Source organism: Furipterus horrens, unplaced genomic scaffold, assembly GCF_987537825.1.
Source record: "Furipterus horrens unplaced genomic scaffold, mFurHor1.1.pri manual_scaffold_1, whole genome shotgun sequence".
Lineage (NCBI taxonomy): Eukaryota > Metazoa > Chordata > Mammalia > Chiroptera > Furipteridae > Furipterus > Furipterus horrens.
The window spans coordinates 4,823,959-4,848,783 of NW_028327171.1; the positions used below are offsets into that span (position 1 = coordinate 4,823,959).

Below are 24,825 nucleotides of genomic sequence, written 5' to 3' on the forward strand. Positions count from 1 at the left end.
GCGCAGAGGCCGCGCGCACCCGCGCGCGCGCTCCCCAGGCCGCAGTCGGCGCGGGCGCGGGGTGCGGCCAGGCTGCTGGGGAGGCGGTGGGCTCTCGCGTACAGGCCGGGCCACCGCCTCAACCCCCCCTTTCTCTACCCTTCCCCTTCCCTCCCTCTGCCCAGCCGTCCCCCCTCTTCTCCCCTCCCCCGAGCGAATCACGCGCCCTCCTCCGACACTCGTAGCGGGCCGAGCTCCGAATTTATCCTTCACGTGACCTGAGGGGGGTTGGGTGGTTGGTTGGGGACCGAGGAGGAGAGATAAAGGAGGGAACGGAATCTGCCGTTGCCCGAGCAACAGGCCCCGCCTACCGGCTTGGGCCGAGGGGCGGGAGGAGGACGTCAGCACGTCAGCCGGGGTTTTGCGTTTTGATTGACAGTTGCTATAGCGACCGGGTCGGTCCGTCGCCATTTTGTTGGTTGGTTTTTTTTTAAACCCTTTCGCTTCCCGCCCGAATAATAATAAAAAGCCCCATTGGAGTGAGGCGGGGGTGGCGGCGGCAAGAGCGGCGGGGGGATCCGGGGAGACTGCTGCCGTCGCTGCTGCTGATCGCGGCTCAGGTCGGGCTCAGGGAGCGGACACCCCGAGCGGGGGGTGCGGGCGCCGCCGCCGCCGCCGCTTCTGCTGCTGCTGCTGTTCCTGCTGCTGCTGTTGGTGCCGCTGCTGCCGCCGGCGAGCGGGCGGGCCCGGTGTGAGTGTGAGAGTGTGTGAGTGAGCGTGTGCGCGGGCGAGTGTGCGTGCGTGTGTCTGTCTGTCTGTGCGGGCACTCGGGGGCGGGCGGTTTGGGCTCTCCTGGCGGAGCCGCCGCCGCCGCCGCCGCCGCCGCCGCCGCCACCGCCCGGCCCGGCGCTTCTGGCTGCGCAGGTTTGGAGCGCGCGCCATTTTGTGAGATTTACAAAATCCTCGTCGGGGAGAAGCCGCCGGAGCGGCCGCGCCTGGGCGGCCGGCCTCGCCACCGCGCCCTCAGCGCGGGCCGGGCCGCGCGGCCCCGCCGCCGGGAGCCGGGGTCCGGGGACTGCGGTATTTGCCGGGGAGGGGGCTGTCGCCTCCCCGGCCCCGGGCGCCGCTGGAAGCGCGAGCCGGACAGACACCGAGAAGGCTGCGGATCGGCCGCGGAGCCGGGAGCGCCGGGGGCCGAGAGAGGCGGCCGGGCGGCGCCGGCTGCGGAGGCCGCGGCGGGAGTTCAGCGGCGGGAGCCCGAGGCTGAGACTCACCGGAGGCAGCGGCGCGCGCGCCCCGCCATCGTCCTGGTGAGTGTCCGGCCCGGCCGCGGCCCCGCCCGGCCCGGCGCCCGGCTCCCCCCCGCGGCCTGCAGCCGGGCCCGCGCCGAGGCCGGCCGGGCGGAGGGAGGGACCTGCCATTTTGGGAGGAGGCGCCGCGGCCCAGGGCCGGCCGCCGGGGAGGGAGCCAGGCAGCCGGCCGGCGGGGTCCCGGCGGGGCGGCGGGCGGGAGCGGAGGGGAGGTTGCGGCGGGTGGGAGCGGGGACCGCGGCCTCCCGGGAGCCGGGAGCCGGGCGCCGGGGGCCGGAGCGGGCGCCAGCCCTTCGCTGGCCGCCCGCGCGCCGGGGAGGAGGGCGTCTTCCTCCTCCTCCTCCTCTTCCTCCTCCTCATCCTCTGCCCCCAGCTCCTCCCTCGTCCCTCCTCTCGGCCCCCTCCAGCGTGGGAGCCGCCGGGGCGCTCGGCAAGGACAATGCGCGGGCCGCGCGGCGCGCCGGGGAAGGTCGCGGGCCGGGCCCCGCGCCGCCCCGCGGGGTGTGTTCCGGGCGGGGGCCCCCGGCGCGCCGCGAAGTTGGGCCGCGAGTGGGGAGGGCCCCGGGGGTCGCGGCGGAGCCGGCCCGCTCTCGCTGGGGCCCCCGGGAGCGCCGCGTGCCCGCCGCCGAGCCGAAGGCCCCCCCCCCGCCCCCCGGCTCGGAGCGGCCCCTGGCCGAGCCTGTCATCCGACCGCGGGTGACGCGGGCCTTTTCACCCGGCGCAGCGCTCGAACGCAGGCGCTTTCGGCCCTTGTATCCCCGCTAGTGCCCGCGTTCTCGGGAAAAGGCGTCCTCGGACTCCGCGTCTCGCGGGTTTGACGACGCGGCGGGGCCCAGCGCACCTGACGGCCGGGCGACCGGCGTCCCTCGGCGGGTCCGAGCGCCCCCGCCCCCCGCCGCCCGCGGCCGCGCACGGACTCGGAGGAGAGCCGCGCGTGCGGGGGGTGCGCTCTGCCCTCCCCACGTGGCCTCGGCCGCGGGCAGCGGTGCGGGGCGCGGGTCCCCCACTCGAGCGCCGAGGCGGCGGGTGCGTGCGCGGCCCCTCGCCCCGCGGGCCTGCAGCGCGAGCGCCCGGCCGGGCCTTCCCCGCGCAGGCGTCTCTCCGGCGGCGTGCGCTCCCGCCGCCCGCCCGCTCCGCGGAGGCCGCCTCCAGGTAGAGCGAGTTTGAGGCCGGGCCCGAAGTGCCCGCGCCGATCCCAGCGTGAGGAGGGCGGGGTGGGAGCCGCTGTGCGGCCGGAGTAGGCGCGCTCGGCGGGGGCTCGGGGTGTTACCGCGCACGGGGCTCCGACCCGCAGCGCCCCGACGCCGCCGGGGGCCCAGGGCCTGTCCGCCGCCGCACGGGCCCCGCTGCCAGACGGTGACAGATGAGGCCCGCGAGCGAGCCACGCGCTGGGAGGGGTCGGCCCGGGTCGGGAGGTGCAGGCGCACGACTCAGGGTCCAGGACGACCCTGGGTTTGCGGGAGCCGGTCGGGGTGAGCGGCGGTGGCTGGTGTGCGTGGGACGCGGCCCCCGTGACCTGGGGAGCGATTTGGGGTTCAGGGCCGAGAGCGTTCCGTAAACGCACTTTAAGGCCGTGGAGGCGGGACCCGCTCGGGCCTTAGCACAGAGGGCCCGTGTGTCGGGGGGTGAAGGGCCGTGTTCGGGGGCGCTGACCCTGAGCGTGTCCGGCGCGGGGACGGCTGGTCGCGGAGAAGGCCCTCGCTGAGGCTGCCCTCCCGGCCTTGGGCCTGGCGCGGGGGTGTCCCCCGCCCCCCAGCTTCGTTCCCGGGGAGTTGCTGTGTTCACGGCTCAGAGCGGGGGGGAGGGGCGGGGAGTGCAGCGCGGGGCACCTGAGGGACCCACACAGGTGTCTGTGGTCTCCGAGGTCCGTCCGCAGGCGCGGAATTCAGCGTCACTTGTCCCAGCACACGAGACAGAATGACCTTGGACGTGCGTTTTGTTTTGCAGAAAGAAAAGGTTAATTTGTATTGAATTTTGAGTGCTACTTGGAAACACTTAAGAAAAAAATAGCTTAGAAATGTAGCCTCCCCGAGGTGTTCCCACGTGCGCGCCTGCTGTGGCCAGTGTCCGCGGGTGCTGGGCTGGAAGCAACCTCGGTACCAGCGAGAGGGTGTTGCCTTAAACACGACATTAAACACAAGGTTAATAGACCGGGGCTTCCCTCGCGACCTGGCATTTGGGGTGAAGCGTGTGTCCGCTTTGCTTTGCTTGAGCATGAACTGCTCTCCTTTCAGAGACCTTGCGCACTTTCTCCGCGCGCCCGCGCACACACACACCCTCCAGGCAGCTTCTCTTATCCCCCCCAAGGAGAAACTTTAGCCATCTAAACCCAGCAAACCCAAAAACTTCCAGAAAGAGTCTTTATAAAGATCTTGCTGCTTTGCTCCCCAAATTCAGTGAGTCTTTTAACTTGTTATATTCCTTATCAGTAGTTTAAACTGTGAGGGACGGATCTGTGTTGAGAGTTTTGGTGGTTGTACCTCCAGAAACGTGTGTATATTTTCTTTTTAGAAGTAAGGATACTCCTTGAAAGTATCAAAGGCGGTCACCTGAAACCTGACACTAGCACAGTTCGCCCTGTCAGCGGGAGCTGTGGGACTTGCCAAAGAGCACCTTACTCTTGGTGGCCGTGCCGTTTAAAAGACTTATTACCATATATCATTTTGACCATCGGACAGTGTTTTGATGGCAAGAGAAAATTTGGTAATTCATAACCCAAGGCTTGCACAATTTTGGGTTAACAGTTTTGGTTGGTTAAAATTTGTGTTTTAATTACTTGGGGAAAAAATGATCAAATTATTTTAAATTATCTACAATTTCCCTTGAGTTGCCCGTAAGTGAAGAAATCTTCTGAAATTTTGCCTTATGTCAATGCTACAATGTTAAGCTAGACCTGTAAAGTTTACCATTGGTTATGTGAAAGTGAAATGTTGACTTCACGTAACTAAAATAACTAAGGTTCATATTCGGTAACTCAAGACAAGTCTTGTTTTCTAACCTAAAGGCTCCAGGCAGCATTAGTTCCTTTATTTGGTATACGAGAACAAAAATTTTGGAAATGCTGATTTGTATAAACCAGCTAAATGGTTTTTAATAGTTATCTTGCTTTGAAGTCCTGCTTCTAGGGTTGTCTAATGAGTTAAAATTCTTTATTGGTGATAACTTACAGTACATTGAACATCTAAAATGATGTGGTTTTTTTGTAGGCATACGTTCTGCTAATACAGAACCATTTTGGCTCCTTGGCAATTGATTGCCCTACCAGAGCTATGTACCCTTTTTTCTAGGAGATTATTTTTAAAAGTTAGTATTACTGCTAAAGTTTTAACAAGTTATATGCTTATTTTTGTTTGTTTGAGGGACGCGTTGCATATATATGCATATAATGTATAGTGCATAATAGCATAAAATATATCTTTTGAACTGATGAATGTTTTGAGTTTTACCTCCTTATGATTGAAATGCTTATTTAAATCGATTTTATGTGGTGGGAATTAATGAGCTGGTTTAACGTGGAATGAAACTTTTTCAGCATCACCTCTATTTTAGATAGCATCCGGGCTCATGAAATAACCCCCTAATTTTTCTAAGTGTGTGTGTGTATGTGTGTGAGTATGTATATAAAATACCCAATGACAAGGGTTGATTTGTTTTTTGTTTTGTTTTATGGATATTTGTGGTTAAGGTTGGCATCTTGGCACGTGTGCTGGGGGTAAAAACATGCTGAAGCTGTGACAGCTGTTTAAGATCTGTTTGATGCCTAGTTGTAGATGGCAGTTCAGGCAGCTTGGTACTGAGGAGAGGGGAGGGAGCTGGCGTGTGGGATGCTGCTTGGCAGGGGCTCCGGTCAGGCGGGTCTGGAGTCTCACTGGGACCTGCCGTTCCCTGGCAGCGTGACCTTGAGGCCAGTGAGTTCACTGAGCATCTTCAGTGGTAAAATGGGGTCTGTGGTACTTACTTTAGCTTTCTTGGGGAGTTTGATGTTATATATAAGTTTCCTAGTAGCCTTCCACTCCCCCTCCCCCATCCCTCCCTTCCTCTTCATTCATACTCATCCTTTCGGTCTCAGTATAAATGTTTCTTCAGAAAGGCCTTCCCCATACCCTGAGCCCAGGTGAGGGTCCTTGGCCGCGTTCTTACAGGAGGCTGCTCTTTCCGCAGCCCTCATCACAGCTAACTATGTGGGTATTTCCTCCCTTACTCCGTTAATTGGGGGGTGCATCTGGACAGGAGTAATTCTTTCTTGATCACGCCTGTAACACTAATGCCTGGCATATAGCAGGGCTATGTAAATATATATGCATGCAGAATAAGGGAATGAGGGACCTCTGTGCTGAATCCTGTTAAGAGCACCTCTCCTCAGTTGTCCCATGTCGGACCAGGTAGCTTCTCTGGGCTTCAGTATTCTATATGCCAAGTGTGCGTAGCAGCAGCTGCCCTGCCCGGGATTTCAAGAATGTGAAATGAGATACTGTAATGAGGTGCTTTGCAAAAGTGTAAAATGCCATATAAATATAAGTGATACAGTAGCAATAATTTCAGTAGTGGAGTTACCCACGAATCTGCAGTTATTTTCAGCTTTATTGAGTTGGTAAGGCGCTATAATTTAATATTTATTACAGATTAAAACTTTCTGTATGCATTAGTTAGAACACGAGATTGGGCCTATATTCTGATTAAATACAGTGGCTTAATCAAGAAGTCCATTTCTCAGATAAGTGTTAAGTAATCGAAGGGTGATGTGGTTCGTGGAGTAGGGGCCTTGGTTTTTTCTGTCTTGTTTCTTTCCCGACTTAAAGAGGCCCCCCTTTCTGTGTAGTACCAGATGGCTCCCCAGTACACGCACAATCCAGGAGCAGGATGTTGGGGGGACACACCCCCTCCGCCTTTAAAGACGAACCTGGAAGTTTACACCGGTTTACACTGTTGTTTACACCTGTTGGTCGGAACTTAGTTGTGGCCACATGTAGCTGCAGAGGAGGCTGGGATGTGTGGTCTTCGGTAGTTGTCTGGCTGAAAATGTGTTTCTGCTGAAGAAGAGGATAATGGGAGATTATGAAACATTACCTGTCACACTTTCAGGTGTTTGGGAGAAATTTGCAGAAATAAACTTTTGAGGAGACAACTTATTGCACTAATTAGTGTTTTATTTTCCATATTTGATGATTAATATTTTAAATTGTGCTGTGCAAGTTCCAATAGCCCATCAGTGTTCATTCAGCACACGCAATTGATACGTATGTAGTCAGATTAGAAAAAATGTAGCAGAACTTTCAGTAGTGAAGAAGTTTTGAGTCCAATAGCACATTATTTTACTAACAGTATTTTCTGACAGAGACATGATTCTTGATTGCTGTGACTATACTGTATGTAAACAGCATTTGGAATCCAAGCTTTTGGATTTCGTTTTAATAGTCTCCTCAGCTATACTGTGTGTTTTCCGGCTGATACCCTCAGCAGATGCCCGTAAATGTTCGAGTCACTGAAGTCGCATGGGTGATGGTAGCAGTGATGTTTAAAATGCATTTCCTCTCCAATATCATCTTCTTTAATTCCTGTGGGCTTGCCAAAAAGAGGGAGAGGGTAGGATTCCCTTAAACCCAGGGAACATACTTAGGTCTGGTGGAGGCTTCAGGTAGTCTTCTGTGGGACTTGCCCAGGTGGGGATCCTAGCAGGTGTCTTCCTTCCCTCTCCCCAGGCCGGGCGTGATCCTCTGGAATCTGATTTCGTAATAGGGCTCCGGTGATTATCCTGATACTGTAGAAACATTTCATATAGTTCATCTCTCTAGAGAAGGAAATGGATGTAAAGAAACTAAATTACTAACCAGTGCCTCGGAATAAGCAGGTCTGGGACTGCTACGTTTTCCTGACACCTGGTTCTCCTCCTCCTCCTCCTCTTTTTTTTTTTTTTTTTTTTTTTTTTACAAAAGAAACAACAGAGGACTGAGTACCAACTTCATTGGTGTTTTTTATAGGGATACCTGTCATTCTCAACTGTGTTGCTTTTGGGTGTGTGAACTAAATGGTTGGCTCACTTGTGAGCCTCTTAGAAAAATAGTGCAAGTTTGTCTAATGAGTATGTAAAGACGGGAAGGTGAGGTTTTAAATAAGGCGTTGTTAGGTTCATGCGGTGGCCGGTAGGGTCGGTCAGCGGTTTTCACCCTTCTGCACTTCACGGCACACATAAACTAATTACTGAAATTCTGTGGCACGCCAAAAATGTGTTTTTGTCAGTCTGACAAAAAATAGGTATAATTTTGATTCGTTCACACTGGATGGCTATTGTTGTGTTGACTATTGTCATTTTTAATTTAGGAGTAAGGGAAAAGAGGTCAGTGCCCCTGACTAAATAGCTAGATGTCGCATGTTTAAAAAGTTGAGAATTGCTGGGGGAGGTGATAGGGAGGTACTCCCTTGGCGTGATTAGACGGAACCAAGGTAGGTCTTGTCCCCAAGTTATTCCTTTCTTTTTCACTGTTGAATTTATTCTTTCAGGTTAAGGTAAGAGTTGGAGTCCCTAATTTAAAATGAAAATACTCCCAGAGGAATGTTCTTTATCTGTTAGGAGGGTAAAACTTTATTTTTGTCAATTACCTGGCTGTCATTTTAAAAAATTGGGGAGATTAGCTCTTTTACTAATGAGAAAGCTGTTTGGAAGGGGAGGGCAGAAGAGGGCACGTATCCTCGCCCAAGGAAAGTGGGGGGCGGGGGTGAGGAATGTCAGCTTGTGTATAGCCTTGGAAAGGTGCGTGGAGGCATGGTGGCCAGAGGCTGGTAGCATGAGACTGGCACTTGCTGGCCTCCTGCCGTGGAGAGAATGTTGGTAATGGGACTGGATAATTTTGCTGAGGACCCACTGGCTTTACTGTGTATCTACTGGAGTAGAGTTTCCTGTTTTTGTTAGTGTTTCTCCCCTCTGGTTAGGGCTCCTGTTTCAGTGGTCTTACAGCACATCAAACACACATTGTTCTGATCACCTAGGGAATTCTAGTTTTTAAACTAGTAATGCATATGTATAGTTTTAAAGAAAGATCAAGCCATAAAGAATGGTGTCAAAAATGGCCTCTTCCTTTAGGCTCCATAGTTCAGTTTTTCCTCCCAGGAATGTTTTATGTGTACATATATCTACAGTTATATGTATTAAAATTTTACATGCATAGACATTGTGGGAGGTGTGTATGTGAGTACATACTTGCACAGTGTGTGTGCACTTAAAATCAAAAGCAAATGGGATCATGCTAAACACAGTTTTGCGACTTTAGCCTCTTGATTTTAGTAGTATTCTCATGCCACCTGTTTTTTTCAATAATTGGGAAATATTCCATGTTGTGGATATACCACAATTTCATCAGTCTGTTAAAGAGCATTTGAATTGTTTTCATCCTTTTGCTATTTTAAGCAGTGCTGTAGTGTGCATACTTGTACATATAACTGTGTTCTGTGAGTGATAGCTGTAGGATATCTATTTACAGTATTCCCTCGCTTACCGCGGATATTACGCTTTAGACCCCCCTCAATAGGTGAAAATCTGTGAAGTAGGAACCTTACACTTATTTTAGTATTTATATGTATTTGAAGGCTTTATAACCCCTTCTCACACACTTATAAACTGTTCCCAGTCCCTTATTAACCTTTTCCACACTTTTATAAACACTACTTATGTTCTTTTTTTTTTAAAGTTATTTATTTATTTGTTTATTTATTTTTAGAGGGGAAAGGAGAAAGAGAGGGAGAGAAACATCACTGTGTGGTTGCCTCTCACTCGTGCCCCCAACTGGGGACCTGACGTGCAACCTAGTTATGTGCCCTGACTGGGAATCGAAACAGTGACGCTTGGTTTTCAGGCCGATGGTCAATCCACTGAGCCACAGCAGCCAGGGTGTCACTACTTATGTTCTTAAACATATTCTACGCTCTTAAACCTACGTACCTTTAACAATATACGTATACAATGCTGCAAAATCCCGCGATATAGCGAAAAATCCGCGATAAATAATTAAATATAATATTTTTAAAAATCCCATGATACAGTGAGGCTGCGATAAGTGAACCGTGATATAGAGAGGGACTCCTGTATATGGGAATTTTGCTGTTTTAGTCGGTATATGCACATTTGAATATGTACTGCCAAATCGTCTTCCAAAAAGTAGCACCAAGCCTTGGCCAGGTAGCTCAGTCAGTTAGAGCATCATCCCAGTACCCTAAGGTTGCAGATTCGATCCCTGGTCAGGACACATACAAGAATCAACCTGCGAAGGCATAAGTAAGTGGAACAACAAATAGATGTCTCTCTCTCTCCTCCTCTCCCTCCCTCTCCCCCTCTCTCCCTAAAATAAACAAAAAAAAGTAGCATTAATTTGTGCTTCATCTGCACTGAGAGTGTGGAGTTTCCCGAATTTCCCCGCCAGTGGTGTTTTCAGAGTTTTAAATCTTTGTCAGTTTAATAAATGAGTAATGATGTTTAGTTGTTCGGGTATTTATTTCCTTAATTTGAGTGAGTTTGAACATCTTAAGTTGTACTATAAGCTTTGTACTTTAAATAATAAAAATACTCATTTTTGTCACATATAGTTAAAATATTCCCTGATATTCCTGCATCCTGTTGGATGAAAAACTGGTGTTTTGATACATTGTAAGTGCTTTGATAAATTGTAAAAGGGGAATCTTACTACTCTTCAAGTGAGGAAACATTTGTCCTCTGTATATGTGAATTATGGTGTTATAAGCTTTACTACGAAAGTAAGATTTGCTTTCCGCTGCTGCTAGCATTGAGGCAGTTGAGTGTATGCAGGCAGAATTAACTAGACCTTGGCTGCTGACCAGGAGGTACTGCCACACGAAGGACTAGAAGAACACAGGAAGTAGACAGTTCTGGGAATGGGAGTCTGACTTGTGGAGGAGGCGGCACTTGACCTGGAGGAACGGCTAGGCTCTACAGTAGAACCTGGGGAACTGACAGTCCTCCGGAGGAGGGCGTGTGGGCAGCCCATGGGGATGTTGTGTGTGTGTGTGTGTGTGTGTGTGTGTGTGTGAGAGAGAGAGAGAGAGAGAGAGAGAGAGAGAGAGAGACGGTCGGGCGTGCTGGGGGAGGGGCAGGAGCAATTGCAGTGAGAAGTAAGTGATGGGTTTTACATGTAATGAGGATTTTGAATTTGGGGCGATCGAAGATTTTTTGGCAGAATGGTGATGACAGACATATCTATGAGTCAGGGAGATGACCTGTAAGGAGGAGGGCTTGGAAGGGAGGCTCATTTTAGGTGTACAGGCATGAAGGAATAAGGAGAGAAAAAAGTAGAAGACAGGTGGGAGAACCAAGTTTGAAATACCTTAAAATTTTCTTTTTAAAAAATTTTAATTTATTCATTTTAGAGAGAGAGGGGAAAGAAGAGAGAGGTAGAAAAACATCGATTTGTTAGTCCACTTATTTAGCTATTCATTGATTAATTCTTGTATGTGTCCTGACTGAGGATTGAATCTGCAACCTTGGCTCATCGGGATGATGCTCCAACTAACTGAGCTACCAGGCCAGGGCAAAAATTTCTTAATTATTTAGTTTTTAACAGAACACACTGAATATTTTGGGATTTGAACAGCAATGTCACTAAATTTTTGGAGAAAGCGAATTAAACTTGGTGGTATGAGTGAAATGATTGGTTTAACGGGACAGTTGAGAATATTTTCTGCTGAGGACCTGAAGTAACTGTTGAAGAATAGAAGATAAGAGTTACTGTAGTTCAGACCTTCCATTGGGGTTAGGTGGAAGTAACCTGTAGCATTATTAAAGATGAGCTTAGTTGGTTAGAGCGGTGTCCCTTTGTGCCAAGTTTGTGGGTTCTGTCTCTCTGGTCAGGGCACATTCAAGAAACAACCAGTGAATGTGTAGATGAGTGTAACAACAAATCGATGTTTCTCTCTTCTCTTCTCTTCTCTCTCTCAAGTAAAATAAATATGTAAGGAAGTACGTAAAGATGAGCTAAAAAATGGGACAGTGGTAGAAGCCATAAATCTGGAAAGGAAAAGCTTAATTATGATACAATTCAAAGTTTGAAAAGTAGTGAATTTAATTAATTCTGAGTGTCTTAGTATTTTTGTGAAAAATATCAGATTCTCTTTATTTTCATTTGTGTTCTTATTGGGAGATGATCATCTAAAAATCATATATGTTTTGAGGTACCTAAAATTGTTTATTGAGCAGAGCACCTCCTAGTGCCAAACATGGAACTAGGGCCTGAAACCAGAAGGCTGCACTCACTGTCCATGCGGTCATGGAATTTCTGTTCTGCTGTGGGGTCTTCACTAGCTTCTGGGGTAGGCTTAGATTTTCGTTAAAGGGCACACAGTCTGTGAAACTGCATAATTTTTTATGTTGCTTTTTGAAAGTCGAAACTTTGGTCTCATTTTAGAATTCGTTTGACAGTTAATTTGGAGTTAAAGTTTATTTGGATCTGAATAGGACTTCAGTCCTTAGGACAAATGCTGTCTCCTGAAAAATTGTTTTGGTTTTATTTCTCCTTGAAAAGGCCTGCAACTGTCATCACAGTTGTGTTTTTTAACTTCATCGTTATATCAGACACGTTCGTTATCGGGAGACATTACTTCTGTGATATAAAAGATTGTTTGATAAAAGTTTTTCAAAACAGCAATGGTAAGATTATTAGTATCTCATTGAGTGTTTTACAGTCTAATTTCACTTTTGAATTTCCCTGTAATGGTTCTGTGGCAGAGCTGAGTAGAGCTAGGTACATTTACCTAAGAATTGCCCTGAAGGCCCAGGGCTACTCAGCGGTATTAGTTAAGCGGAGGGAAGAGCTTGAAGACCCAGCCTTAGGATTCAGGGAAACCACGGGGAGGAAGCAAGTCAGGTGCTGAACGAGACAGGAAAGAGACGTCCTGACGGGCAGAAATAAAGAGGGGTTTGAGCAAATGGATGAATAAGAGTTCTCTGCCCTTAAAAAAGTTCTCTGATGACTTATTGTGACTTCTAGGGTAAAGACCAGGTTAGTCCTAGGACCCCTGCCCTGGGTGGCCTGTGCCCAGCGTGCTTACGCAGTGGCTCTGGGTGCGTGTCTGCAGGTGCTGCTGCTTCAGCCAGTAGGCACCTCTGGTTTTAAACTTCTCTCCTTCAGGTTCAACTCTGATGTCATTTGTAAGGGGACGCAGCTGCCCCACCCCAGTCGCCTCTTCTTTTTTAATGCCCCACGTCTCCCTGTACTTGCCCGTCCTACTGCTTACACGGTTGGTAATTTTTTAGTGCTTGTTTCAGCGATGCCCTCCAGTGAAGGGGCAGTGGTATTTCGCTCCCTCTTGCAGTCTCAGGGATTGGCGAGTGTTTGGCACCTAATAAGCACTAAGTAAACATTTGTTGAATGAATCAATGGACTACATATTTTGATCTTTACTAGTTGGTCTCAAGGACCAAAGGGCTACATCAGGGCAATGTCTGCCAGGAATGTGGGAGCCTTGAGGAAAAGAAAAAGGGGAGTCCTGTCTTTTTCAAGAGAAGATTGGAAAGCTCTTTGTAGCCAGTAAAAAGACAAAATTATTTAGTCATCATTTAATACTTGAAATGCACATGGAATATCTAGAATATGTCAGAAACCAGATTAGTGGGTGGAAAGATTGTGCCTTTTTTTAAAGGAGTGCATAATTTTAGTAGTTTACTGAAATAGATACAGTCCTTAGTGGTCATTTGAAATGGTTTTAATTGTGGTTTTGTGGATATTCTTCATGGTTCCTAGCCAACAAAATGATTGATGTTCATTCAGCAATTATATCTGGAATGTCAATCCAGCATTTGTAGTAGCTGTTAGGTTCACATTTAAAAAAAGCTCTAGCTTCACTTCATTTTAAAAGTGATGGAAAAATGAAGAAAGTGGTTTGTTTGGTTGCTTTTCGGCTTTTAACTTCAAGTTTGACAAGAAGAATGATTGAGGGAAAGTTCATTGTATGGATAGGTTTTCAAAAGAATGACTCTAGTTAGAAAGTTATTAAAGCTGTTCTCTTTTAATCCTCACCTGAGGATGTTTATTGGTTTTAGAGAGTGGGGCTTGGGGAGAGAGAGAGAGAGAAACAGAAACATTAATTGGTTACCTCTATTAAACAACCTGACTGGGGATTGAACCTGCAACCTAGGTATGTGCCCTTACGGGAAATGGAACTTGCAACTTTCTGGTGCATGAGATGGTGCTCCACCCAACTGAACTGCCTGGTTGGGGCAAGAGAATGAACTTTGAAAAATTTAATAAGTGATGTGTTTTTAAATACTTCTGAAAGTTTCTGTAGTAAATATTTAGAAAAGCAAATATTCAGATTTTACGGGAGGTCTCTGCCTGGCCCCATGCGAGGCTCGTGGGACATAGTAGTGAAGTGGTGAGTCACAGGGACATAAATGGTCCCTGCCCTCACGCAGCTTCTCAGTGTAGTCAGAGCTCACTGGCAAGAAATGTGAAGGAAACAAGGCTTGTGGTCCGGGTGACTAGCCTGCCCGCCCTCCCATCCATCCATCCATCCATCTATATCTAGCTCTCTATCTATATCTGTCTGTCAATCTGTGTCTTGAACTTAGTTTTGGTGGCAACAGGTTAGGCTACTTTAAGCTACTTGTTGCTTTATCTCTGGTAACATGGGAGCTAAGAGAACATTTATAATACTAAGGTAAGATAGAATCTTGGATCTTCAACCTGTTGGCATATTTAAAAAGAGGTGTGTGTAAATTAGTTTCTCCTGTTAAAAAAAGTAAGCTCTACCATTTAATAATAGTAACAATAGCTACTATTAATTGATTGCCTGCTTTGTACATATTCTGTATTAGTTATTTTAACCTTCTCAGCAACCCTGCAAGTGGTTGGTATGGTAGTACCCCTGTTTTGTAAGTTAGAAACTGAGATGCAGCGAAGTAAACTGGCTTAAGGTTAATCATAGTAGATTGCATATGCTGCCTCCGATAGTAAAAACCCAGTGAACGGGTAACTGTACTTAAGCTAGACAGTTAGAAAGAAAATAAAAACAGAACTTCTGTAACCCATCAATTAAAGAAATAATAGATAAAAGTTCTGGTGTGCCGGGGTTGATGCCTTGTGCTACTGGTTCGTTAGTCTTTTGGGTAATAAACAACATTTAACAGCTTTTAATGTTTGGGGAATTCCTTACCTTAAGAATCTCGGTGGGAGGTAGACCTATTCCATTATAAAAGCCAGTCGCTCATATTCTCTGCACCTTTTGGAGTTTGGATGCAATCGTGTGACCTCAGCACTCCTCAGAAGCCTGGGATTTGCAGTGAAGGGCGTGTCACGGCTGCGTCTGATCTCCAGAGGGGGGACCAGTGACAGAGACCCAGCTGCAGGATTGGGTTCCCAGTCTCCCTGCTCTCTGTACAGGTTGCAGTGACCGAATCCTGTGTTGTTGCCGCCGGACCAGGTCTGCGTTTGAACTTTGGCTGTGTTTGGTTGTGTAGCCTTCCAGCCTGGCCCTCGGGGGTGTCTCTGCGTTGTCTAGTACACTTTAATAACTTGCTTTTCAGTTTCACCAAAGCCAGGTAATTTCTTTTGTTTGCAACTAAAAACCTTTACTTAGGTGATGTTAGTTAAGGTAATAGACAGTTCTAAGGAACTTTAGGGTCAGTGTTACCTGCAGCTAGATCAGAATTTACTAATGAGAAGGGTTCACAGTATATATTAATTGAAATACTTATAAAACAGTTTGCTTATTGATTTAATGAATTTGCTGAATTTGAGTACGTATCCGGTCTAGGCCATAATATGTTCTAGACGTTGGGATGCAGGAGTGACAAGATAGACAAGATCCCTGTACTCACAGAGCTTACATTCTATTGTGAAATGTAGAATAAGCAATACAGTAGCCCCTCTCTATATCGTGGTTTCCTGTATCTCGGGATTTATAAAAATATATTTATCACGGATTTTTCACTATATCGCGGGATTTTGCGGTACTGTATATGTACGTTAAAGTTATGTAGGTTTAAGAGTGTAGAATATGTTTAAGAACTTAAGTAGTGTTTATAAAAGTGTGGAAAAAGTTAATAAGGGGGTGGGAAAGGCTAATAAGGGGCCGGGAACGGTTTATAAGTGTGTGGGAAGGGTTTATAAAGCCTTAAAATATATATAAATACTGAAATAAACGTAAGGTCCCTACTTCGTGGATTTTCACCTATTGTGGGGTGGGGGTCTAGAACGTAATACCCGCGATAAGTGAGGGAATACTGTAAAGCAAATTTGACACAATGACAAAGTGTATATTCCATGATATAAATAAAGACGGGACAGTATGCTAGATGATGTGTGTATGTGTGTTTTTAGGAGTTATATCTTAAAAAACATTTCCTTTAAAATCAGTGTCAGGAGTCATGACTTCTGCTTTTAATTATAAGGCAGCAACATTCTGAATTTGCCCTCCACCATAAAGAGCTAGGAAACTGGATACAATACATGGAACAACCATTTTCAGATATTGAGCACTAGGCAGTGAAGAACTGTGATCTATGACAGATGAAAAAAAATGAGGTAAGCCCTGTTATGCTCTAGCTTTCTGCCTGAAGGTGGTTTTCAGGTCTCAGTGCAGTGAGGGGGATCCCACAGAGGGCCATGTGGCCTCACCGAGTTGAGGAAACCAAGATTGGATGGAGTTGGGGGAGTCCCAAGATGGTTCTAACTTGAGGATCAGAGTTTGGAAGAGAAGGGAGCTATGCAGAAAGTTCCATAAATCTTAGTGGTCCCTTTAATTTTTTGAGAATTGATTTTAGAGAGAGGAAAGGAGGGAGTCAGGGAGGGAGAGAGAGAGATTTGTTGTTCCACTGAGTTTTGCATTCATTGGTTGCTTCTTGTATGTGCCCTGACGGGTGATTGAACCCACAACCTTGGCGTACCAGGACGATGCTCTAACCAACTGAGCTACCTAGTGGTCCCTTTAAATGTTTGACTGAATACCAGTCTGCTGTGCATATGTGGGGTACGGTTTCATAATTGAACAATTTTTGGGTGAAGGAGCTCACTGGGAAGCTATAGGCAGAGCAAATCTCAGAGTTCTCACACAGGGCTGGGAAATATTTGAATATCTTACAGGAAGAGTAGAAAGATCTTGTTATATGCTATGTTTATTGAAACTCCAGAAGGGTCATGTGTTAGTAGAGATCCTAATAAACTGTCTCTGAATAAAGTAAAGACTAATCCAGCTCTGTCTGAAAAAAAGCTTAGCAAACTAATCTGGAGGTAATATAATTGCCTGCCATTGCAAAGTCCAACACTGAAGAAGTATAACAACCCACCACTTGACAATGTAACATGTTTATCATTCAATAAAAAAATCAATAAATATGCAATAACTAGTTTGACATAACTTATAACTAGGATATTTATCCATTCAAACCAACCCAGAGCTGACAGATGTTAGAATTAACAGGCCAAGGGCATTAAAGCAGTCATCACTATTCCATATGCTTCAGAAGGTAGGCAGAGACTTGAAAGGTATGAGACCCAAGTAAAACTTTGGTGTTGAAAACAGATGTGTGAGGTGAAAAATACACTGTATGGTGTTAGTGGCAGATGAGCCATTACGGAAGGAAAGATTAGTGAATTTGAAGATATAGAACAGAAAACTCAGTCAATAGAAATATAGAAGTGGGAGAAGTGGTGCAGTTAGCAGACAAGGTTGTTAAAATGGCTACTGTAAAGTGTAGGGTCAGATTGTGGGTAATGTTAACATCATGGGACCTGAGTTTTGCTTAAAAAGAATGGTTGTGATCGCTGCGTGAGGCTGGCTTGGTGTGTAGTTAAGAGGAGCTGAAAATCAGCATTTCACCGAAGTACCAGGGGATGGTGAAAGAACTTTATGAAGCAACAGTGTGTTTTTTCTTGCTACTTAACAATAGTACCACAAAATTAGAAGCTTAAAACACACATTTATGACCTTGCGGATCCTGTGGGTTGGATTTCTGGGCACAGCTTAGTTGGGGGCTCTGCTTCAGGGCCTCCGTGGCTGTCGTCAGGCTGTCGGCCTCGTCTGAGGCTTGGCCAGGTAAAGAACTCTCTTACGCTCATAGTTACTCCCTAGAACTCAGTTCCTTATACACTTTGGACTGAGGGTCTCAGTTTCTTGCTGCCTGTTGTCAGGCATCTGCCCTCAGTTCCCTGCTGTGTGGTCCTTCCCAACACGGCCACTTCCTTTCTCATACAGTAAAGGCGAGACTCCTCGCAAGACAGGTGTACAGTCTTATGGAGCGTATCCACAGGTGACATTCCATCACCTTTCCTGTGTTCTCGGTTAAAAGCAAGTCAGAGGTCCTGGGTGAAGGGGACGGGTCTGCAGAAGGGCATGGACAGCAGGAAGCTGTGTCAAGAGAGCCACTTAGAGTCTGTCTGTCAAAACAGTATTGGGTAGGAATGGTAAAAAGTACGTTCTATGGAGTCTGAGTTAGGTATCTGACTTTGGATCCTAGCCCTGCCCTTCCTCAAGTATGGAGACTTCTGTGAGCCCCCGTGTCCCTTCTGTATAACTGGGATAGCGTGCACTTACGATTTATAGTGTTAGGAACAGCTCGTCTTTTGGGTCTCAGATTAGAGGTCATATATTTGGGAAAGTCTTCCCTGACTCCTCTTTGACTCCCTCTCCCTCCATCCTGGGTTAGGTTTCCAAACACACTAAACATTTTTTCTCCTAGCTTCACGCTTGCTCCGCCTGAATTTTGATGGCTGTCGGGGTTCTGTGCATGAGCACGTGCTTGCTTTGGACTAAGGTGCGTAACAGCGGGGGTGGCATCTGTTCTCTCCTCGCCGTCGCCTCAGGCCCGGGCACGCAGGCCGCGCTGTCAGTGCTGGGTGGCAGAGAGAACGAAGTTAAAGTGCGTGTGGCTGAGAAGGCGCCCTCATTGCTACGGGGAAGCGTTTTTGTGGCTGCCGTACTGTGTTTTTCTAGGTCCCTGGGCAATCAGTCTGAATGGTAGTCCCTGTTTCTGAGATGGTTGGGGTGTAGCAGGGGAACAAAGGCATAATCGTCTGGTACCTGTGATTATAAAGGTTTGTCGCTTGGATGCTAAATAGTGGTTTAAAAAAATTCAGTGGCTGATGGTGTGAGGACGCAGTCATGAAAAGCAGTCCTCATGGGTTAGAAGCAGAGTAACCAGGAGGAGCTTCCCTTTGCCGTTTGTGGGCTCTGTAAGCCGCTCCCCGAGATGGTGCGGCAGGAAGGAGGTAAACTTGGGGAAAGTCACCTTCTTGGAGAGTTCATAATGCGCGTTAGCGTGCTGTAGAAAGCCACCTCTCACCTGTGGACACGGGAAGGGCAGTCTTTATTAAGCTTGAACACCTTATAGATAGATACACACATACCAGAGCCGAGAAAGGTATTCTTTTCACTGAACTGATGGAAAACTTAGGCTTAGAGGTGAAATAATTTTTTTCTAGTGGTTGGTAAGATACGATTCAAACCAGGCTCAGCTCTCTCATAGTTATCATTTTATGATGCTTTTGTGGACTGTGGTTTGGCAAGTATGAGATTAATTTCATGAGAGCAGGAACCATGTCTGTTTTGAACATCGTGTGTCTAGGACTAGAATCTTGCTAGCCCGTAACACATGGCTGAATGAAGGGTTTCTGATGGTAACTTACGCTGGTATCTTAGCTTCCTGAGTTGAATTACTTGTGAAATCTGGAGACTCTGGTAGATAGCATCTAGTATAATCCAGCCTGTGTAGTGCTCAACAAAAGTAATTTTGAGTTTCCTCTTTGAGATTGAGTAATGTCCCCAAATAAGAAACATCTGTGTAGTCTTCGATTCCTTGTAACTGTTCCTCTCGTGTTACCGTCAAAGCTACTGTTACCCAGCTCTCTTGAGTTCTGTTTCTGAAATAGTCTTCAGTTAAGTTCTTTATATTATTGTTAATGACCTTTCTACAGAGATCAGATCTTTAGTCTCTTTAGTGCAGTAATTTAAAAAAAAATTTTATTTCTTGATAGAGAGAAACAGCTGCTTGCTGCTTCCCCCATCTGTGCATTCATGGATTGGTTCTCCCATGCGCCCCGGCGACAGGGGACCCGGGACCAACGGAACCACAGCCCTGGTGCATTGGGACGACACTCCAACCAGCGGAGCCCACTGGCCAGGGCTGCAATAATTTTTTTAAGGATTAATTTTTTGTTCTAACTTGCATGTACTCAAAATTGAACACTGCTGACAGGCTGATAATGAAAAAAGGGGTCGGCAGGTACACCCTCACCACTCCATGTCCTGCCCCTTGGAGCGTCCTTCCCAGCCGCTCCGGCCCAGGGTCTGCGTGGGGAAAGCAGAAGCAGCTGCGGGTGTCCTGAGGTCGAGAGGCTCTTGGCACGTCCGGAACACTCATGGCACTGGGGCCCTGCCCACGCGTTGGCGAGCTCTGCCCTGTAGGTGATCGCTTTTACCTAAGTTTTAGCTGTTTCTTCTTGCCATTTTCCTCTGTATCTAAGCAATATGCTTGCTGTATCAGTTAGGCTGCTTTTGGATGCAAATATTGAGACCCTGACCTAGACTGGCTTCAAATAAGAGACTTTAACTCACAGGTCAGAGTCCACGGGGCAGGTGGGTAGGCTCTAGAGCTGACGGACGAGGCGGCACTGGCCTGTGTAAAGGGCCGGGTTTTCATCTCCTTTAAGTCATTGGCTGGCTGCCCCCTCCGATGACTGAGATGGCCGCAGCAGTTGTCAGGGGTTGTACCTCACACAGCGATGTCCGGAGAAAGGCGAGAACGATGCTTTTCTTGCAGCTGTGTAAGGACGTGGGGACTCTGCCTGGGAGGTCTTTGGCAAATTTATCTCCCGGGTCCTTCCTGAGTGTGGACCTCAGTGGGGAAGTGCGCAACGGTTCTGAACAGAACTAGCTTCGGTGATAAAAGGAAGACGAGGGCTCGGTAGCTGTCCCTGACCCTGCTTTTGTATTTGAGTTAAAGTTTCAGGCGTTATTGACTTTCTGTTAGGGGAGATGAGTATTTAACTTGAAACTGCCTGCCTTACCTTTTCTTTTTCCATCTACTCTTATAGTTATATATATTTTTTTGTTAAATGTATTCAGTATTTAATCATGACTATGAGAGTCTTGTTCATCATAGAACCAATTGTATACTGTAATTACATTTCCATCTTGTATGATTTTGTTTTTCCTGGAATTAATAGTCATGGTGTTTTCTGTTGGCTTTGTTTTTAGGTACTTGTGACTGAGTTTACTTATACCTTCCAGTATCCTCAATATAATTTTCTGCACAAACAAGTCATATAATTAGTTGTCTTGCCCCCCCACCCCCCTCTATTTTTCCTCCCTTAACCTTCTTAGAGGCCCCTCCGTCAGACTACTTCTGTCTGGCATTCCTGCGCTCCAGGCCTGATACAGCGCCTTTTACGGATCTCCAACAGGTTTGGGTTTCCTGTTTCCTGGTTCTCTGACCGTTATATTTCCTGTTCTTAATCTTTCATTTTTCTGGAGCACCACTTTTAGTACTTCTGAGAAAGGGTGCATGAGAGTTTAAATTTTTGAGACATGCCTGAAAATATCTTCAGTTTGCTTTCCCTTGTGATTAAAAGTTTTGACTGGGTACATGTTTGCAATTTAACTATAATTTTTACTGAGAACTCTGAAAGTATTGCTTCCTGGTGTTATAGTTTCATGGTGTTACAATTTGTATTTTATATTCTATTAAAAATACCCAAAAGGATGGAAAGGTTAGAGAACATAATGAACTTCCTTGTACCTGTCACCCAACTTCAACATTTATCAACTCATGACCACTTTAAAGACATCTATGTACCTGTCTACCCCATTTCTCTTAAGGGTCTTTGCAGGCAAACCCAGATACATTATTTCACTTGTGAATGTTTCAGTGTGTGTCTTCAAGGAGTAGTTTCTAAACTACAACCCCAGTGCAATTATCATACCTTTAAAAGAGTAACAATATACTATATATTTTAATATCCGGTAAGAGTTCAGATTGCCTTGATTGCCTCATAATTATATTTTTCAATAGTTTATTCACATCAGAATCTAAGTGAGGTCCGTAAATTGTCATTGATTGACAGATCTCTTAAGTCTTAATCTATTCGTTTTCCCTCTGTATCTTTTTCCGTCCTTGGCTTGACTTGTTGAGGAAAGTGTCATCTGCCTGGTAGTTTCCTGCCCCCTAGGTGTTTTTGAATTAATCCGTGTGGTGCCAGGGACATGTTCCTCTGTTCCTTGTATTTCCTGGTACTTGGCAGTAAGATCTGGAGGTTAGATAACATACCATTTCTTCTTTTCTTTTTTTCGGGGGGGGTGGTGGTGGTGGTGGTGAGCGGTTAGAATACTGCATGAGTGCCGTATTTCCTGCAGGAGGCGCAAACTCTGACGCTCTGTGACGTTGCATAAATCCATGAATATGTTAGTAGATTTTGGTCCTTTTTATGTGACACCCCCCCCATCCCGGAAGTTGTGAGGTTTTGTCCTTTATAGTTGGTGTTCTGACACTTTGTAGTGATTATTTTGGCAGGTGTTCTTGTATTGGACCCGTCCTTTTACTTAAGAGATGTGCATCCTTTAGATCTGGGAAGTTTTCTTGTATAATTTCCTTGATAATTTCTTCTCTTTGGTTGCGTCTCAAGTGAGATGTGATTTTGTTATCTCGTCTATTTTCTGTTTACTTTTCTGCCCTTCTTGGGAAGTATTTTCAACTTTCCTCTGCCTTGCTTTGTTGTTCTCTTACTTCATCAGCACATTCATGCTGTGGTTAAACAGCCCCCCTGCTTTTCTTCACGGGATTGCCTCGGTTTCCTCTGGGTTTGGTATGTCTGTGATGTTGGCAGCTTTCCTCGGAGATGTGGCCATCCCTGGGCTGGCGGCTTAAGGGTAAGGCACAGTGGGGCCGGCAGAAGCTCCGTGTGGCTGAGGCTCGCTCCCTGAAGCTTAGCGCGGTGATCGAGGGGCCCGGGGATGCGATTCTCTGTCGGGGCTTTACGCCGGGGCCTTGGTGTCCCCTGGTGGAAACTAAACCCCAAGCCTGGGGCGTGGGGGCAGTGCAGCCTCGTGCCCCAGACACTCTGCCCAGCTTCTCACCTCCAAGTGCAGAGCTTCTGCTCCTTTTCTCCAGATACTGTCCTCGGGGCTCTTTGGGGACATGGTGGCTGCCAGTCTGGGTGGGCTTTGGCCTACAACTTGGGGTCTGCTACCTTTATTTTATTTACCATTTTATTAAAATGAACTCAGGAAAGTTGTAGTACAATACGAATAACTCCTGAACTCCTGTGAGAAAGTGGCTGACATGCTATCTTTTGAATATTGCGGTGGGGGCATAACCCCTGCAGGCGGGCATAACCCCTGCAGGCGGGCATAACCCCTGCAGACGGGCATAACCCCTGCAGGCGGGCATAACCCCTGCAGGCGGGCATGACCCCTGCAGACGGGCATGACCCCTGCAGACGGGCATGACCCCTGCAGGCGGGCATGACCCCTGCAGACGGGCATGACCCCTGCAGGCGGGCATAACCCCTGCAGACGGGCATAACCCCTGCAGACGGGCATAACCCCTGCAGACGGGCATAACCCCTGCAGACGGGCATGACCCCTGCAGGCGGGCATAACCCCTGCAGACGGGCATGACCCCTGCAGGCGGGCATAACCCCTGCAGACGGGCATAACCCCTGCAGGCGGGCATAACCCCTGCAGGCGGGCATAACCCCTGCAGACGGGCATAACCCCTGCAGACGGGCATGACCCCTGCAGGCGGGCATGACCCCTGCAGGCGGGCATGACCCCTGCAGACGGGCATAACCCCTGCAGACGGGCATGACCCCTGCAGGCGGGCATAACCCCTGCAGGCGGGCATAACCCCTGCAGGCGGGCATAACCCCTGCAGACGGGCATACCAGCAGCACGGCCGTCAGAGGCAGGGGTTTCACGCTGCTGCGTACATTGCAGCTGCCTCTGGGTCCTAAGACTCCCAGTTCTGCAGTGGAGCTGCTGGTGGTCTCTACAGGGAAGGATACAGTCTAGGATCACTTACCCGTTTTGTCTTAAAAACACAAAGTTATCAATTTATGTTTCAGAAGTCCAAAATGGACGTCAGCTGGGCCCAGGTCAAGGTGTCAGCAGGGTTGCATTCCTTCTGGAAGTCCTGCATGAGGATGTCTGTCCTTGCCTTTTCCTGCTTCTAGAGGCTGCCTGGAGCATGGCTTCCTTTCTCATTGTCAAAGCCAACAGCTTGGTGCCTAGTCCATCTCACGTGAGCCAGGTTGATGGAGTCTCAGATTCAGCACGTTGCCTGCAGGCTGTGCTGGGAGAGGGCTCAGAAAGGAACAGTGGCCTCTGCCACCACTTCTCTCCAAGAGAAAGCTGCCCTCCAGCTCTCTCCCTGAGGCGGAACAATTCCGGTCCTCCCCATAGGTCTCTGGGGCCGTTCCAGCTGCTGCCCAGTGCGCGCTCAGAGGGCGTGAGTCCGAGTTAGTCTGTGCGTGGGCCTTTTAAGAGGAAGTGCCTGGGGCTACAATAGCCTCAATCTGCTGGTTTTTAGAGCCAGAAGTTACGGAACCCTGGTTTAGGGGACCTGGTATGGGGCTGGGACCTCTTGCTCTTCAGGGGGAACCTCCACAGCTGAGATATTCCTCCCAACTTTTATCCGCCAGATGTGGGTGTGGGAACGGGCCCTTTTTGTGTGTCCATCCTTCTTACTGGTCTTGATGTAGCTGCTTTAATTCCTTACTTGTGGGACTTCCATGCAGCTAGGTTTCAGGAGTTTCTGAGCAATGATCGTTCTGTAGTTTAGTTGAATTTTCATGTGGTTGTGGGAGGAGGCGAGTACCATGTTTACCATGCTGCCTGCTTGACCGAAAGTACAAACCATGAATTGAACCCCCAGCCTTTTGGTGTTCAGAGATGCTCCAACCAAATGAGCCACACCGGCCAGAGCTCTTTCTTCAGTGTCTTATAATTTTCTAGGCACAGGTCTTTTACCTTAGTTAAATTTATTACTAGGTTTTTTTTGTTTGTTTGTTTGTTTTTTTAATGCAATGGTAAGTGGGATTGTTTTCTTAGTTTCCCTTTCTGATACTTCATTATTGGTATATAAAAATGCAACGTATGTATCAATATTTATTTTGTATCCTGTTACTTTACTGAATTCATCTGTCAGTTCTGGCAGTTTTTGGTGAAATCCTTAGGGTTTTCTATACACATTATTATGCCATCGTAAATAATGACAGTTTTACTTCTTTTTTTCCGATTTGGATGCCTTTTATTTCTTCTTGTCTGATTGCTGTGGCTACGACTTCCAGTGCTATGTTGAAAAAGAGCGATAAAAGCGGACGTCCCTGCCTGGTACTGACCGTAAGGGCAACTCCTTTGAGTTGTTCCCTGGTGAGTACGATGTCAGCTGTGGATGTGTCATGTATTGTCTTTACTCTGCTGAGATATGTTCTGTTTCCACCTTGCTGCTGGTTTTATCCTGAATGAGTGCTGCATTTTGTCAAATTCCTTTTCTGTGTTTATTGATGTGTTCATACGGTTTTTATCCTTCATTTTGTTTATGTGG

At 47.6% G+C, this 24,825-nt stretch overlaps 1 protein-coding gene across 1 annotated transcript in view; it reads left to right on the forward strand.

The window, feature by feature from the left end:
- The first annotated feature begins 1,027 nt into the window (after nt 1-1,027).
- The window catches only part of DYRK1A (dual specificity tyrosine phosphorylation regulated kinase 1A), a 130,844-nt gene continuing 107,046 nt past the window's right edge, over nt 1,028-24,825 (forward strand). The window contains exon 1 of the mRNA XM_090271739.1: nt 1,028-1,289. The gene's annotated coding sequence lies outside the window, so the exon portion shown is untranslated. The remainder of the gene's footprint in view (nt 1,290-24,825) is intronic.